The following is a 17,903-nucleotide window of genomic DNA, read 5'->3' on the forward strand; positions in this document are numbered from 1 at the left end:
AACCCAAAATAAATATGGATAAACACCAAGGTCAGGATTCAAACATGGTTCCTCAGTTCCAAAGTCAGTAGCTCAGGACTTTACACCACATCACCTTTCTTGCCCTTTTTTTTCTTTGAGCTAGGAACACCAGAAAAGTATTTATTTATAGGCCTGGGAGTAATTTTTATTACGCCAGAGTAATCAGAGTAATTTTGCTAATTCTGCTTTACCGACTTTGCTCCATCCTACACCAGCCTGTGTGAAATGTAGCCTGGTGAGAAAATGTATCTGCTCCAGATATCTTTATTTTGTTTGCAGGAGCCAGATACTTTGTTAGGGTACTGCACCTATTGCAGTGGGCTGCAAATACCCTAACTAGAAGCAGTGTGAATCTGAAATGAATCAAGTTAGCCTGGCATGTCACAAAGGACTGCTCTAACAGCCTAGCTATCTTTCAAAAATGGTTTAATATCTATATAACCGTGCCATGTACAATGCATCTCTTGCACCAAATATTGCGTAATTCTGCATAATCTCGCAGACTTTTCAGGTAATTTGTGTGATTATGATACAAGGAATTACGCGTTATCCCACTGCTATTTATATATAAGGCTGTGTATCCCATTTTTGTGGATTTTTCAGGTAAATACAGACATAAACCTGTTCATTTTCATGTCTACTTTCATTTTTAAATGTGGATAAAACATTTTTTGGGGGGGGGGTTTTAAAAGCTGTCAGTCATGGCTGCCAAGTGAATAGCTATGCTGATGGACAGACAAGGGGTTAAAAAAAGAAAGGAATTTTTGTAAACAGGTTTAAACAGCAGTAGATGTGCACAAAGTTGACACTAAAATGTGTGTGTTTTAATATAAGTGCATTGATTTATCATCTCTGTGTTTTAAACGTACTAGGTTCAGCTTTCTTTTTTTCACAATTCCCAAAATAAGGGGCCGATTATGATTGTGGTTTTTCCGCATCCTCGGGGCCGGCGGAAGCCACCGCCGGCCCAGAGGATGCGGAAAAACCGCAGCGGACTGACCAAGGACCCACCGCCACATTAGGATGGCTGGTGGGTCCTGGTTTCCGTTCGCAGCTTTTCCGCCGCGGTCGGCTTACAACCGCGGCGGAAAAGCTCCGATATGGTGACGGTGTCTCTCAGACACCGTCCGCCATATCAGGATGGGCTTTAAAAAGTGCTTTTCCGCGGCGGGTTTTCCGCCGTGGAAAAGCATACGGATCTTCACTGCGGGGGCCCGTTGCGGGCGCCCTAGGTGAAGGGGGGTGGGGGGTGCACATGGGGGGTACCTATGGTACCCCCCTGCATTTGCATGCAGAAAGCGGCAGGCACCGCGCGGTGCCTGCCTCTTTCTGCATGCAAATGCAATGCGTGCATTTTTAACATTGCCGCGGGTGCAGCTTGAAGCTGCACCCGCTGCAATGTTAAAAATAGAGGATGTGACCGCCAGGGTGGCGGTCACATCCTAATTGCACAGGAGGGAACTCCGCATGCCATGCGGAGGTTCCCTCCTGCTCTGGGGTCGCGGACGGACGCAAGTCCGTCCGCGATCCTAATCGACCCATAAATATGGATAAACACCGATAATGTTTGCAAAAAAGAATATGTGTAAATACAGACGAAAACGTCAAAAAATAAATACCATAAAACTGGGAGCCCTATTTTTATACTATCTGTATTCAGCGCTGAGTGAGAAGTCTCACAATATTTAGTCTGGCCTTTGGACGGCAGTTGTTAGCTATATCTGTGTACTTAAATTGATAAATCCAGGATCAACATAGTGACAATTCATCTCTTAAACCAAATATTGTGGAAACATAATCAGGGCATCTGAGGCTGGATGCACTTGTATTATAACTGACCTCTCTAGACATCTCTGCAGAACATTGACTAACATTTTCTGATTTTTATATATTGTAATGTAAGATCTGTGAAGCATAAATCTACTTTTTGGAATTTATTGACACCTTTGAAATTCTGCTTTCCATTTTTTCTAATTATGGTCACAGCAAATAAATTGCTGGTATGAAGATCTAGTACAGGAAAAAGGGGGTCCCAGAACTTATACAAGAGAAGATAATTTTTAGAGAAAGATAGACATTAATACAAAATTGGAGCATCCATTGTTATTTAATCACAATGTGTGGACACACAGTAATGTAAAGCAATCCAAGCTAAATACAGCACAAATAGTGCCCCAAAAGGGAGAGCGGGTAGGGGAGGGTAGTGATGTTGGGAAAAGTGCAGGGTATTAGGGTAGTGACATGATACCGGTCAAAAGACCTAATAAACAATGAAGTCGGTCTGATTTGCAAAATCACATAGATTAAATTAAAAAACAAATCAAATAAATCAATCATGATTCCAATGGTTTACAATCAATGGTAATTGTGAGCCCTGGCCTAAATACCACAACTACCTACATCTCCAGAATTGGTCAATTTGCAAGGCAAAATCTTGATGTTTCCTTGTGTCTTAGGGGGCTTTGGGAGTCATTCCTTTCACTGTTGGTAGCTCAGTTAACCAAGTGGGGTACTATTGTTATCGATAGAAGTGTAGAAATGCTATGTGGTAGGGCATTTGTGGATCCCCTCAGATTCAATAAGCGCGTTCTGCTTTCACTTTTGCATTGTTGTGTAATCAGTAACCCTGGGCGTGATTGGCGTAGCACACTTGTGCAGTTTTTGCAAGGATTACCAGAGATGGCGAGGAAGAGGAGGAGGGCAGCCCGGGGACACCGCAATACAGGTAAGTGGTTTTTGATTTACATTTAAATTATTATAGAATTAATTGTTAATGAGGGGTGGAGGCGGGGGTAGACAACTCCGGTCCGCTGCAGAGTGTGCAGAGATTTGTGTTCTCTGCAGACGTGGAGTAGGCAATCTCTGCACATTCTGCAGGCAGAGCAGAGTTCTCCGCCCACCCCTAGTAATCAGTACTCACAGTGTGATGCACAATATAGCAAAACGAAAATTCAGACTTGGTACTTGTGGGAAGCATTTCCTTAGTGGACAAATTCCACCTAGGAACAGCACATAGTTAGCCAGAGGTAGATGCTGCTTCCAAAACCACAAAGTTACTCTTGAATAGGACTTGTTTCTGAGGCTCAGCCGGGAACGCGGGCGTTCGTTTAGCCAGAAACGCTCTGTGATTTGATAGGCGATCTGTGCTTATAATTTTTACTGCTGTGACACTGAAGCTACTGTTTTTAATATTTAGCCCTACCTGATTTGTGCACTCTGTTGGGGGCGCTGCTTGCAGCGCGGCCGCAATCTTGGGTGTAACTGGGGTCAGCACGCTAGTCTTTAGCGCCTTCTGACCTACTTCCTCCCCCCTATTTTAGCCAAATGCCTCCGAGGACATGCAGCGGACGAGTGCAGTGGGCGCACCTAATGCGCTCCGAAGGGACGCCAAAGGTAAGCCCGTCTGCGCCCGTCAGCGTCCCGGAGGCGCCAGGCGCTGGCCTCACTGATGGACCTTTTGTCATTACTCCTTGTGATGTGCATAGGTATGATTCAAGTTATTTAAAAACTCTGGGGGAGAATATTAGCTGCCGCTGTCCTGTGTTTCCTGACAACCTTAATGCCGATACTCATTGCACTAGCTGTGGTTGGACACTTCGCAATTTGCCGTCTTGCGAGGAGATCCTATTTCCTTTAGATCCCCCCGACCCAGAGACGGTCAGTGGGAGACATCACAACAGCTACTTCTGCATGTTACTCAATACGCGGTCTTTGGGTAAACATGCCCCTGATCTTTTCGATCTATTAATAGAGTCTAAACCTGCATGCCTATTTCTGACAGAGACCTGGCTTAGAGACTCCTCGAGCCCCGACATAAAATTATTATATATTAAGGAAAGACAGGGTTGTGGGCAAGGGAGGAGGAGTTGCAATTGTGGTAGATGACTGCTACTCTTGCTCAGTTGTCCCTACGGAAGATATACACGGGGCTGAGTCGTTCTCATTTCATCATTCGTGCGCCGGACTTCTGGTATATAGACCGCCTGGTCAGGCTGTTTTTTTCCATGACGAACTTCATAATGCTATTTCCCCTTTTATTATGAAATATCAGCACTGTCTGCTTCTGGGTGACTTTAACATCCATATGGATGTGGCAGATGCAGCAGATACCATAAAACTCCTGGACGTTACAAGTCCATTTGGTCTTACTCCTTTTATCTCGACTGCTACACACAATAAAGGCCACACCGTGGATCAAATCTTCGACGAATCCCATCATCACCTCTCCCCCTCTGCCTTTGGTGGGGTCGGATCACTACTTATTGAATTTTGACATCCTGCGTGTGACCAAAGCAACCACTACTGGCTCTGGCCCGCAGTCAACTGCCATTCGCTCCTACCATCTTGTCTCTTCCGACATGCTGGCCAATTTGCTCGCTATGCACCCATGTCAGCTTACAGGTGATTTGGTCGACGACTTAGCTCTCTTTCAGTCCTGGCTCACGTAACGTTTGGGGGAGCTAGCACCTCTCTCTAACCGATCTAAAAGAAATTCTTGTGCCTCTGCGCCATGGTTTACTACTGCATTGCACGATAGCAGAAGGCTCTGTAAGAAAGCCGAGAGAGCCTGGCGTAAAGGTTATGATGCTTCGTCGAAAGCTATATATAGGGAACTCATAAAAACCTACCATAAAGACATTACCATCGAGAAAAAAATCCTATTTCGCCAAAAGAATTGAATCGGCTGCTAATATCAGTAAGGAAATTTTTACAATAGTTAAGGAATTCTCCTCCCCCACTACTCAAATATCTAAATTTTCTCCTTCGGAACTCTGGATTGAACAATTGGCCAGTTTTTTTGCTAACAAAATTAAAAGCATTAAGGCCTCATTCACACCAATTTGCTCAATAAGTGATTCTGATCTTAACTTCCCTGCACCTTCTTCCCTTCCCGAGAGCCATTCACTCTCGATTTTTCCTCCACTTTCCCTACAAGTATCATTGGAACTATTATTAAAGTTAAAGTCCGGCTCCCCGTCGGATCCAAGCCCTGCGAAGTTTCTTGCCAAGATGGCACATATCATCAATCCCATTATTAATCCTGTACTCAACTCCTCTCTTAAAACTGGCATTGTTCCTAGTGCATGGAAAAAGGCTCATATTCTTCCCTTACTCAAAAAACCTAATTTGGATCCCCTTGCCCATTCCAGTTATAGACCTATCTCGCTGCTCCCTGCTTTTGCCAAGATTGTGGAAAAACATGTCCATACTTCCCTCTCGAATTTTCTTGAAACCCATGATATCCTTCATAACACTCAATCTGGGTTCCGCTCTAATCTGAGCACCGAGACGGCTCTGCTTGAAGTCACTGAGTCCATTAAGGAGGCTCTGGACAACGGAGGGAAGGCGATGCTGGTTTTACTCGACCTTTCTGCGGCATTTGATACCGTCCCCCACAACCGTCTTCTTTTAAGACTCCAGGTGATCGGTATGAGAGGGACAGTATTCAGCTGGTTCGAGTCCTATTTATCTGGCCGCCAACAATCAACCTGGGCTCCCCCGTTCACAGCTCTATTCCACCGCTGGAGGTTGGGGTCCCTCAGGGATCGATCCTAAGTCCAACTCTTTTTAATATATATATATGTCCCCCTTGGCTGCTTTGGTCGAGCCCTATGGAGCCCAGATTATCTCTTATGCCGATGATACGCAGCTTTTATTTACTTGCGATAAGAACATAGACTTCGATCCTAAGTCCAACTCTTTTTAATATATATATGTCCCCCTTGGCTGCTTTGGTCGAGCCCTATGGAGCCCAGATTATCTCTTATGCCGATGATACGCAGCTTTTATTTACTTGCGATAAGAACATAGACTTTTCAGGCGACAACATCATGAGCTGCCTCGCAGCTGTTTTTTCTTGGTTCCAATTGAATCAGCTTAGATGTAACTCTGATAAAATCAGAGGTCCTCTTTTTCTGCTGCCCAACGCTAACTGGAAATCGCCTCATTTTTTTCATACTTTATAAATATTTTAGTGAAAAAAACATTTTTAGCAAGTGAAAGAAAATGAATTCGGACCCCACAACGAAAAAAACACTATCAAAAAAACCTCATGCATTCTTCAACATTCATTCCTAGTCTAACATACTCTCAATTGTGACATAGTGCAAAAAAGTACATACAAGAGACAACAGTACATCTGAGATCCCAATTGGTTCTTTGCAATTTAAGTGTCCAATGTTTTCATCTTTGATAGCATCAAAGTTCATAAGTCACTTATTCTTAGGTTTCTCTCTTCTTGTGATCTTGTTATACACGGGTCTCAGGTGTATATGGCCTACGTACGTTTCGGTGAACCTGGTAATATCACCTTCATCAGGGCCAACATTAGACACAGACTAATACAAACATAATTAAAATCAGGGGGTCCTTTATATCTGAAATTTAAAAAGATATGTAATAAATTTACATATTGATTTGACATTGTCTGTTGCATCCTAGTAACAAAACATCATGAATTTCCGTTTATCTTTGATTTAGTGCTGCTATGCTAAGTATCCGGCTCGCATAACGGTGCCTGTAGTGAGACTGTAAGAACGGAGGGGCAGATTTATGAAGGACTTGCGCCACCGGTGCGTCACTTTTTCCCATGTTAAAAATGACGCACCGGCGGCGCAAGGCATTCATAAATCTGCCCCGGAGTAATTAAAGTGACTATATAGATGCGCCATAGTTTGTCCAGGTTGCACCCGGGTAGAAAAGATATCCTTTGGTTCAGTTTATAGAGAAAGGAAAAGGAACTCAGAGTTTCTCCTCATGCATGTGCAAAGTCAGAGAAGGTAAAAGGGAAAAGTGAATCACAGGCCCTCCACCTAGCAATGTTCTTATCGAGAAATACCTACTTAGTATAAAAAGGGAGTCGCGTTTTTGAGTCCAAATAGTAGGTATGCGATGTCCAAAGAAGGGATGATTTATTCTGCTACGTAGTAGTCTAGAAAATGGGATAGACATAATTAAGACTACGTTCTATAGAATGAAGAACTATTGATAAGAGGTAAAGGGTAGAGTACTACCTATTAATAGTTGTAAGAGCTCTCCAGATGTCAGCTTACATGATCATCACAGGGAGGCGGTCGATACTTGACATAAGGTGTGCTTATGAGTTATTCGATATCTAAGATAGAGTATAGCATATGTTAGATATCGATCTCGTGGGAATAAGTAAAGTTATTTTGATTCCCTATTTTTGGCAAAGGTCACTGAGGGTCCCCTTACCTATAGATTACTGCTGCCGAATTCGATGTGTATTATTAATGCTACTTCTTTGTAATGTGTAATGTAAAATTGTGATAGCCTGCGTGGGTAAAAACAGAGGTTAACATATATATGATTAGTGCTATACGATTCCACTGAGGCACGAAGAAAGACACGTGATTAGGTCCAGAGTTTAAGTCACAAATGGCGATGGTGAACCATTTTATGTACAGTAGCAGCCAATATCGGGATGACGATAGTTCCCAAATGCTGGTGCAACATAGAGTTTGTGCAGGATGGAAATACATCATGCACCGGTAATACGATGAGTGTCTCTAATTAATAACACCGTGTGATAAAGCAGACGTTTGCTGGTGCAACATAAAGTTCGAGCAGGATGGTAATACATCATGCACCGGTAATAAGATGAGTGTCTCTAATTAATAACACAGGGGCATATTACCAACAACTAGCGATAATTTTTGTCTCTAACTTGTTTAGAGACAAAAATTATCGCCGCACATCGGCGATTTTTATCGCAGATAAACCTTGCTATTAGCAAGGTTTATCGCAAATGCGATAAAAAACGGCCGCAATGCATGAATATCGCTGAAAAGTCAGCGATATTCATGCACTATCGAGCAAATGCTCTTAGCCATGTTATCCACCTCCCATTGGATAACATGGCTAAGAACTGCTCAGGGCAGGTGTTAGCTTTTGGAGATATTCGCGCTTAGCGTGAATATCTCCAAAAGTTGGTAATAGGAGATAGCGATGTTAGGGACTGTTTCCAGTCGCTAACATCTTGGCACGCCCACTTTGCATCTCATTAGTGATAAATATCACTGACATGCAAAGTGGGGCCCAAGATGGTCGCTATCTCCTACTAGCTGTCACTAACTGGTGTTAGCGGCAGCTAGGTAATAGGGAGATAATTTTATCTCCGCTTTCTTGGCTTTTAAAGCCAAAAAAGCGGAGATAAACCCCCTTGATAATATGCCCCACAGTGTGATAAACCAGACGTTTGCGCAGAGATTCAGAATAGGGCATTGCAGAAGGCTAAGGTGTACGCCCTCAAACCAGGGAACACGCTAATAGAGAGCTTCAGTAATGTCCTGTGCGTGCTCCATATTTAAAGCAAGCATACATTTAAAGGGAAGGCGAGACACGAAACACTCGGAAAGAGAGGACGTGAGGCTAAATGAATGCGCCAATAGCCTGCTGCTAAAACTAGTAAGCAAAGAATCGTAATCGGCTATCTGTTTCACATACCTGTACACGGGCTGATGAGCCTCGTAACCACACCAACGCTCCCCAGTAACGCCGCGACTAGATACAGTCCCGGATGTAGGCGGCTTAAAAAGCCTGAGGAATCGGCTAGAATTCTTGACAGCTGGGCAGCGCCTAATGAGGTAGCTCATTTAAACAAGCATTTACAATGCAACGGTTTCGCCTTTGGAAAAGTTTGAGCTATTGGCATTGTAAATAACATTTGTATTTATGTGTTGGTTTTGAAAACAGATAAATAAATGGCATTGTCATTTACATTGCCAATAGCTCTAACTTTTCCAAATGCGAAACCGTTGCATTGTAAATGCTTGTTGATTTATGTGTTGGTTTTGAAAATAGCGAAATTAATAGCTTTGTCATTTACAATGCCAATAGTTTTAACTTTTGTAAACGTGACACCTATAGTATTTGTAATGCAATATGTTTTGTATTTACGTGACTTAGATGTATTGATATTACAAATAATGGCTTTTAATTTTTTTAAATAATTAATACTTAAATAAAAGTTAATGTAATTTGTAATGGTAATAGCTTAAACTTTTATAAATACCTATTGTGAAGATTATGTTCAGTGTATTTTATTGTGATGAAAATCCAAGAACAGAAGTGAAATATTAACATCTTTTTCGTGACATTTGTAATAAAGCTTGAAACATTGAGAGAACATATTTGAACCAGCTGTTGAATGGTTGCACAGATTGATGCTGTGGTGTTCAGTGATGTTGTGGTGCCCCTGAGTGATGCTGCGGTGGGGCGATAGATAGACGAGTGGGGGTGATGGATAGACGAGTGAGGGAGATAGATAGACGTGGGCGCGAGATTGGGCGCGTGGTGTGGTTGTGTGTGCATGGCTGTATGTATGTGTGTGTGCGGTTAGAGAAGGATGTATGTGGAAGAGAGCAGCAGATCAGCACAGACGAAGAGAACAGGGAGTTAAAGAAGGACGCAGTGGAAGAGAGCAGCAGATCAGTACGGGAGAAGAGAACATGGAGTTAGAGAAAGAGGTGGGTGAAAGAGAACAACAGATCAGCACAGGAGAAGAAAACAGGGAGTTAGAGAAGGAGGCGGTGGAAGAGAGCAGCAGATCAGCACAGGAGAAGAGAAGAGAACAGTGAGTTAAAGAAGGTGGGGTGGAAGAGAGCAGCAGATCGATCAGCACAGGAGAAAAGAACAGAGTTAAAGAAGGAGGCAGTGGAATAGAGCAGCAGATCAGCACAAGTGAAGAGAACAGGAAGTTAGAAAAGGAGGAGGATGGAAGAGAACAGCAGATCAGCATGGGAGAAGAGAACAGGGAGTTAGCGAAGAAGGTGGGGTGAAAGAGAGCAGCAGATCAGCACAGGAGAAGGGAATAGAACAGGGAGTTAGAGAAGGAGGCGAGGTGGAAGAGAGCAGCAGATCAGCAGAAGAGAACAGGGAGTTAGAGAAGGGGCGAGGTGGAAGAGAGCAGCAGATTAGCACCAGGGGCGTAACACAGGCCCCCGCAGGCCCTGCAGTGCGGGGGGGGCCCCACGGGTCAAGGGGGGGTCAGGGGCCCCCCTGGCCTCACTAGTCTCCGCAGGGAAGAAGACGGCTGCAAGCAATGCAGCATTGGGCTTAGGCGATAACAGACAGTAGTGGGTTAAATGAATGAACACAGTCTCCCCCCACCCCCCACCGCAGGCCCAGGGCCCCCACGCACGCTTTAAGGGCCCCCTCACACGCTCCAAGGGGCCCCGCCCTCACGTCTCACGTCTCGGCAGGCCCCCAGCCAGCCAGCACACCACGAGGGCCGGCCGGCCCGTACTGCCTCTATTTAAACATTAGAGGTGCATCGCAGGCAGCAGGGGGGCCGCACGCTCCAGCCAGGGGCCCCCTCACTCTCAGCACTGACAGTCAGGAAGGAACTTCGTTAGCTAAGCCAGGCCAAACAGTGCACGCACCTGCCACTGACGGTGACACAGTGCATGACACTATTTTTTTTAAACTCTATGGTGGTGGTGCATGCCGTACGTGCGCACTGCACTCCCTGCCGGCCTGCCCGAGCCTTTAAATTAATAAAATAGTTGGCGCACGCGCACTGTGCTGGGTAGGACGGCTCTTTGTCGTCACAACATAATTTAAAAATGAAATAAATAAATGGTCCGTGCTCGTGGGCGTGGTCGTGGCCGGTGGCGGCGCGCAGTTGAGTATCAGCCTATCAAGGTGCGTCTGCGTGCCGCGGTGCCGCGGTCTTTTGGGTGGGGGGTGCTCGCCTCGTGACCAGGGTGCCAATTTTGTCATGCGCAGCCGGATTGTAGTGTGTGCAGGCTGCAGCGCGTGACTTTAGAAGAACAAAGAAGCAAGAAGAACCGGACCAGAACGGGTGCGGCCGCCGTGGTACTAAAGAGTAGTACGCACTAGTACTAGGCAGCCCTCTGGTCTCTGGTGGCAACTTCAAGTACTGCTGCCCAGTGCAGTGTGCCCGCCCCGCTCGCCTTAGCTGCAGGCCGTAATCCAGGCCTAAGGTGAGTGAGTATGTATGTTGTGTGTGTGTGTGTGTGTGTGTCCTGCTCAGTCAGGACTCGGTGTCGGACGGATCAATGATAATGAAATCCTTATTTGCATCTATCTGTGTTAGATAGACGGTTAGCCTGGTGGGTTCATGATGCGCCTACAGCAGTCACCCCACCCTAACACTTAAGTGCAATATCATCTTTCTGTCTTCCGAGGCCTATAAAGATAGAACAACCCAGTTGGACTAATCTTAACACCTTTCATTTAAAAAGCAACTGAAAGCTAGTGGTAATGAATATAAGAATTTCAAGTTAGCAGAGGTTTTACAATAAACGGTTCCTACATCAACCACAACAAGAGAGAGATCTGTAGTAGTGTGGCCCGAGGTTGTGAGTGAACGTATGGTGAGAACAGAATTTTGCAGAAACCCACCCCTACTTTAAATCTTGCAGTGAGGACTGTTTCGCCTCTAGGCACTTGGCTGGCAGTCCTAGGCTCTCCTAATAAGACAAGATGAATGTCGTCTGGCACCGCCATGAGCCTTTAAAGACCGTGTTAAGAATGTCGTCTTGTGGCCAAACAGGTCTCCCCGATGTCTAATTGTGTTGTAAATTTCACCCATATTTCAAAGCTTTAATGTCATTTTGTATCGTATCACGATAGGAGTGGAGGGGGGGGGGGGGTATTGGGGAGAGTCCTTAAAGGAAGCCTGCCCTGCCTGCCTGTCAGTGCCCGCAATGGTGCACTCAGCCTCAGGGCAGAGCGCAGGCTGCATTGGTCATTGCAGGGCCGGCTCTAGGCTCATGGTGGCCCAGGGCAGGGAGCGTAGGTAGGGGGCCCGGAAGAGGGGGTCCGGGTGGGGTGGAGCGCGCAGGCCAGTAAAGAGGGGAGGGGGTCAGGGAGTTTAGAAGTGGAACAGAGCCGGAGGCCGCCAAATCCCTGCCAGGGGCCACCACGCAAATATGTATCCATCCTCAGAGGATTAATATATTAAGGATATATATTGGCGTGGTGGCCCCTGGGGTTTGGTGGCCCTGTGCAGGTGCACAGCTTGCACATGCCTAGAGCCGGCCCTGGTCATTGGTGGCAGGTGGTATAGAAATTTCCCTAGTTTTAGCACTGGCAGGGCAGGGCTCAGAGTGACGGAGTCCATTCAAACCGGTGAACTCTGAGCTTTGAGGAAGTCCGGGCAGCGTGGCGACTTCCCTGCTGCTGGAGGGTCCTCCCAGTGATGGAGTGGACAGGGGAGAAGGGAAGGGGTGCAGCAGGCCGCTGCTGACAGGATGCGGGGGGGGGGGGGGGGGGTGTCAGGGGGAGGGGGGGGGGGGGGACTGGGGGTTGCTCAGGTGCCAGCCAGGGTTTCCAGGAGGGGGTGTTGGTGGCGGTTGAAGGCTGCTGGTGCCACGTGTGAGGGGGTTCTCCCCAGGGGCCGTCTGGATCCCGGTTTGCGTTGGCTGCTGGTGGCACAGGTTTCGGGTTGTATTTGCTGAGCGTGGCACCAGTAAGAGGGGGCTCCTGGAGAGGGGGGCTCTGCCCCCAGGGTTGTCTGCACTGCTGCTGGTAGGGCTGGGGCAGGGCCGGGATGCACACGAGAGGAGATAGCGTGCAGAATGTGCAAACATTCAGTGTTTTTCTAATCTAGAAACACATCTCTATGATGTAATTCACAAAGTCCAGGGCTTTAGATCCCGAGGAATCATGCGGTGACTGGCGTTGAGGCGGATTCACCCTTTTAATGTGTTTATTTCATGATTTACTCCAGAGGCGCGCCCTTTCCACGCACTCTTGCAGATGTTTATTCTTTAAAGAATAACACAAAAGAAAAAAAATGCTTACATTTCAAAAGTTTTCTAGTTTTTAATGCCTTTTGCCATACATTTTTTATACGTGTGTGAGCCAGTATACGCTTCGTGAATGAATTTATTAGAAAACATGTTTTAATTCAAAAATTGCAAAGAGCCTCACCCAGGCCTCAAGAGAGCGAAGTTGTACTTTTGCCGTGCTGGTATGGCAGATGAACTAGGGGTTCACGGTTCGAGGATGCTTTTCTGTGGACTTCAGTTCCACCTGAATCTTTTATTTGGCATCGCAGAATTGTGTGGAGTTAGTATTTGATGGGCGGCCACGGTGGTCTGCTCACGCATTACAATCTCCTGCATAAGTAAAACATTTCAAAATACCCTGGTAGCTGCAGTTGAAAAACCCCGGTGTGGTAAAGGTTTTACAGTTGGTGTCTTGACCACCCCTAACCTTGAGCTATGTAGCGCATGCACGTGACTTTCGACAAAGTAGAATAATTAATACAAGCTTAATTTGTGTGTGTTTTAGAGCCCGTGGCCTCCATGCTCCCTGCTCTGCATTGATTGAACCCTGATGGTGCCTTTTCACAACCCTAGTGAAAATCCCCGTTGGCCGATTGCAAAGAGTTTCTGCTAGATGTAGTAGCTACCATATTGTTTTTTTGACACCTGATGTGTTCCTGGGGGAACACTGCAATCCTGCAACCGGTTATTGGAATGTATTTTTGGAATGTAAATCTCATGCTCTGTAACTGACCCGTGTGAAAACATTAGTAGGTAGCCAGATAGATTTCCCATCAGTGATTTTCCATCTGAGAATACATAGATATTTGTGAGGTATTGTATTGTGGTTACGAATTTAAAATGTTTCCAGACAACAGTGTGCTTTCAAAAAGTTATTTATATAAGAACAATTCTGCCTTTTGAGTCACCGTTACTCAACATTGCTTTTGATAGTTATATTTATTAAGGGTTTTACAAAAAGTGAGTGTTCAAAAATGAATCACATGCCTGAATGACATATATATTGAAATGTCTATTATCTCATTTAGCAAGCAATGGTTTATGTCAAGGTGATTAACGTCCTAAAATTATCATATTTACGCAACATTATAATTAACCAGAACAAGGGTTCAACATAATGGCCTGCATACCTTGCCGGTAATTTAACCATGCTCCCCCCAGAGAGCGAGAGAGAGAGAGAGGTAAGTGGAGAGACAGAAAGTGGAGAGAGACAGTGGAGAGAGAGAGAGTGAAGAGACAGAGTGGAAGGAGTGGGGAGACTGGAGAGAGAGAGTGGAGAGAGACAGTGAAGAGAGAGTGGAGAGAGAGTGGGGAGGGAGAGTGGAGAGACAGTGGAGAGAGAGAGCGGAGAGAGAGTTGAGAGAGAGAGTGGAGAGACAGTGGGGAAAGAGAGAGTGGAGAGAGTAGAGAGAGAGTGGAGCGAGAGACAGTGGAGAGAGAGTAAGGAGAAAGAGAGTGGAGGGAGAGTGGAGAGAGAGTGGAGAGAGAGGGGCGAGAGTGGGGAGAGTGGGGAGAGTGGGGAGAGACACTGGAGAGAGACACTGGAGAGACACTGGAGAGACAGTGGAGAGACAGTGGAGAGACAGTGGCAAGAGAGAGTGGCAAGAGAGAGTGGCAAGAGAGAGAGTGGAGAGAGTGTAGAGAGAGAGCGGAGGGAAACAGTGGAGAGAGAGTGGCGGGAGAGTGGAGGGAGAGAGAGAGTGGAGAGAGACCGGAGGGAGTGAGAGAGTAGAGAGTGGAGGGAGAGCGAGAGAGTGGAGAGACGGGGAGAGACAGTGGAGAGAGAGAGAGTGGAGTGAGAGTGGAGAGAAAGTGGAGAGAGACACTAAAGAGAGAGATAGTGGAGATAGAGTAGAGAGAGAGTTGAGAGAGAGTGGAGTCTGGAGAGAGACAGTGTAGAGAGAGTAGATGGAGAGAGTGGAGAGACAAAGTGGAGAGAGAGTGGAGAGATTGGTCAGAGAGAGTGAGAGTGGAGAGACAGAAAGTGGATAGAGACAGAGTAGAGAGAGAGAGGAGAGGTTGGAGAGAGAGTGGAGAAGTTGTAGAGAGACTGGAGATAGATTGGAGAGAGAGTGGAGAGACAGTAGAGAGAGAGTGGAGAGAGAGAGATTGGAGAGACAGTGGCGAGAGATTGGAGAGACAGACAGTGGAGAGAGAGTGACCCATTGGAGATAGAGTGGACAGAGTAGAGAGAGAGAGAGTGGAGAGAGAGCAGGGAGACTGACTGACTGACTCAGAGACTGAATACTGACTGGCTGAGAGACTGACTGGCTGAGAGACTGACTGGGAGAGAGACTGACTGAGAGAGAGAGACTGACTGACTGACTGACAGAGAGAGACTGACTGACAGAGACTGCCTGACTGACTAAGGTAGATAGATACTGACTGACAGAGAGAGAGACAGGATGATAGAGAGAGGCAGAGACTGACAGAGAGAGACTGATTGACTGCGAGAGAGACAGACTGAGAGAGAGACTGACAGAGAGAGAGACTGACAGAGAGAGACTGATTGACTGCGAGAGAGACAGACTGAGAGAGAGACTGACAGAGAGAGAGATTGACAGAGAGAGACTTACAGAGAGAGAGAGAGATAGAGACTGACTGACGGAGAGAGACCGACTGACAGAGAGAGAGACTGACTGACTGAGGTAGAGAGAAAATGACTGACTGAGGGAGACTGACCGAGAGAGAGAGACTGACTGACAGAGACTGAGAGATTGACAGAGAGAGAGAGACTGACTGACAGAGAGAGAGACAGGCTGACTGACAGAGACTGACAGACAGAAAGGGAGAGACTGACTGACAGAGAGGGTGAGACTGACAGAGAGAGAGAGACAGGCTGACAGAGAGACTGACAGACAGAAAGGGAGAGACTGACTGACAGAAAGAGAGAGACTGACAGAGAGAGACTGACTGACCGAAGGAGAGAGAGAGAGACTGAAAAACTGAGAGAGACTGACTAAGAGAGACTGACTGACTAACAGAGATAGACTGACTGACAGAAAGAGAGAGAGATAGAGAGACTGACAGACTGACGGACTAACTAACAGAGAGACTGACAGAGACTGACAGAGATATTGAATGACAGAGAGAGATAGACTGACTGACTGAGAGAGACTTACTGACTGAAAGAGAGAAACTGACTGACAGAGAGACTGTGATGGAATTGGGGTCAGAGTGTGTATGAAGCTATGCAATGCCTCTTAAGTTTGCTATTGTCTGCTAATAAAAATGTATTATAAGAATTTGCTCTTTGTAGTTACATCTGCTTTTGAAATACTGCATTGTCGCATTGTCTAATGTTTTAAAACGGAAACGAGAAGGAGCAGTGGATGCACTTTTGTCAAAACTGAACGATGAGTGGACCCGATGTTGTATATCATGACAGGAGTCTGCATCAGGAAACCAACCTAAAATTGGGCAAACTTCCCCGGCCTGCTGATGGTAGGGACCCTGTAATGAATAGACCACCACCTATGATAACCTGCGGGCAGACTAAGCCCAACTGTGAACTCCACCATCCAGTGTTACTTACAACGGCTACATTGGTGACAGTGGCGTAACAATAGCCCTGCATCTCCTGCAGTATGGCGGGTCGCTGGCCTGAGAGCTCTAGACTGTCACGGAGAATGGGAGGGGGGGCCCCCTCCCTGTAGTTTGCAGGGGGGCCCCCTCAAGTTTCGTTACGCCACTGATTAGCACGGGAGAACAGAACAGGGAGTTAAAGGAGGCGGCGGGAAGAAGAGAGCAGAAGATTAGCACGGGAGAAGAGAACAGGGAGTTACGGAAGGAAGCGGGTGGAAGAGAGCAGCAGATCAGTACAGGAGAAGAAAACAGGGAGTTAAAGAAGGAGGTGGGTGTATAAGTGATTAACAAGGTATGAAAGACTGCAGGTCTGTAGCAGGAAATGTTTGTTTTAACATCAGGGAAATCACCACTAAAAACTGGCCCAACAGACCATAGAACACATTCACAGACAAAAACAACAGACAATATGCGGACCTATGAAACCAGCCCTTTGGTCACTGCGTTATTGCCCTACAGGCAAGTACAACGCCGGGAGTGTATCCCTGTAAAAGTTTTAAACCAGCTCTTTGGATCAGAGTTTGTTTGTTGAGGGAATGCTCGTGCTTTGTAGTGTCAGTCTAACACATTACGCTATCTTCGTTGGCATTGCCTGAAGAGCAGGAGTTCTAGCCAATTATCACCATGAACCCCTATGGAACAGGACAGAAAGGTTTGTCAAAAGAAAGAATCCCGCCCACATGAATACAAAGGAATGTTTCATTTGACTTAAAAATCAGAAGGCCTCATTCCGATTGTGGGTTTTGTTTAAGCTTCTAATAGAGAATACACCAAAAACAGCTATGTGGAGAGAGTAGCCGTCCACTTTTTTTTTTTAGTAAAAGCTTAGTGCTAAATTCACATTCTTTAAATATTCTTGTAAGCCTGCATATCTAAATGAAGAAAACCGATTTAATCGGCTGTCACCCATCCGAGAGCTGACAGTTTTTTTAACTAACATGAAAGCCGGATTTATTCAGAATTATTTGGTTGTTGTGGAGGAGCTGTGTGGACGCGTGCGCATTCCTAAACAGTTTGGTAGGCAAGCATAAGGTGACAAATAAACTTTTCACTGCTGTAGGTGTGACTCGGTGAAGGGAAGGCTATATCATTATGAAATAAATTGAGAGGTGCGTTCGAGCCCTCCTATTAACACTTCACTAACGGTGGTCCGAATTTGAAGGCTGTGAAAACGATTATCTTCCTTCAAGTGTAAAAAAAAAAAAAAAAAAAAAAGTCGCAATGGTTAAGAGACATTTGCTATATCGCAGTCCGGAGAGGGGTCTTGCAAAAGAGCAGAGTGTGTCCTGTGGTTTCCGGGGAGATGTAAAGGTGCGCGGAGAGTCTGAGGTTACATGAACATAAAAATTATAAAACCGGGCACCGTGGTAGTCAGCGCGGCGGCCAGGCACATTAATTAAATAAACAACAAAACAACGCATTGGAAACATAAAACAAGGCTACTGTAAACAAGCACGGTAGGCTTTCACTTTCGTCCAGAAAAAAAAACGAGAACGGTGCAGAGAACACCGAACAAAA

General features: G+C 45.9%; 1 long non-coding RNA gene across 1 annotated transcript; it reads right to left on the reverse strand.

The window, feature by feature from the left end:
• Positions 1-6,031: 6,031 nt before the first annotated feature.
• LOC147669021 (uncharacterized) lies at positions 6,032-8,629 on the reverse strand. Its single transcript, XR_015303758.1, has 3 exons — positions 8,488-8,629; positions 6,864-6,952; positions 6,032-6,398 (listed from the first exon to the last, which is right to left on the reverse strand). It is a non-coding gene; the product is annotated as an uncharacterized LOC147669021 (long non-coding RNA).
• Between the last annotated feature and the right edge of the window lie 9,274 nt (positions 8,630-17,903).

This window comes from Lissotriton vulgaris, unplaced genomic scaffold (assembly GCF_964263255.1).
Source record: "Lissotriton vulgaris unplaced genomic scaffold, aLisVul1.2 SCAFFOLD_644, whole genome shotgun sequence".
Classification (NCBI taxonomy): domain Eukaryota; kingdom Metazoa; phylum Chordata; class Amphibia; order Caudata; family Salamandridae; genus Lissotriton; species Lissotriton vulgaris.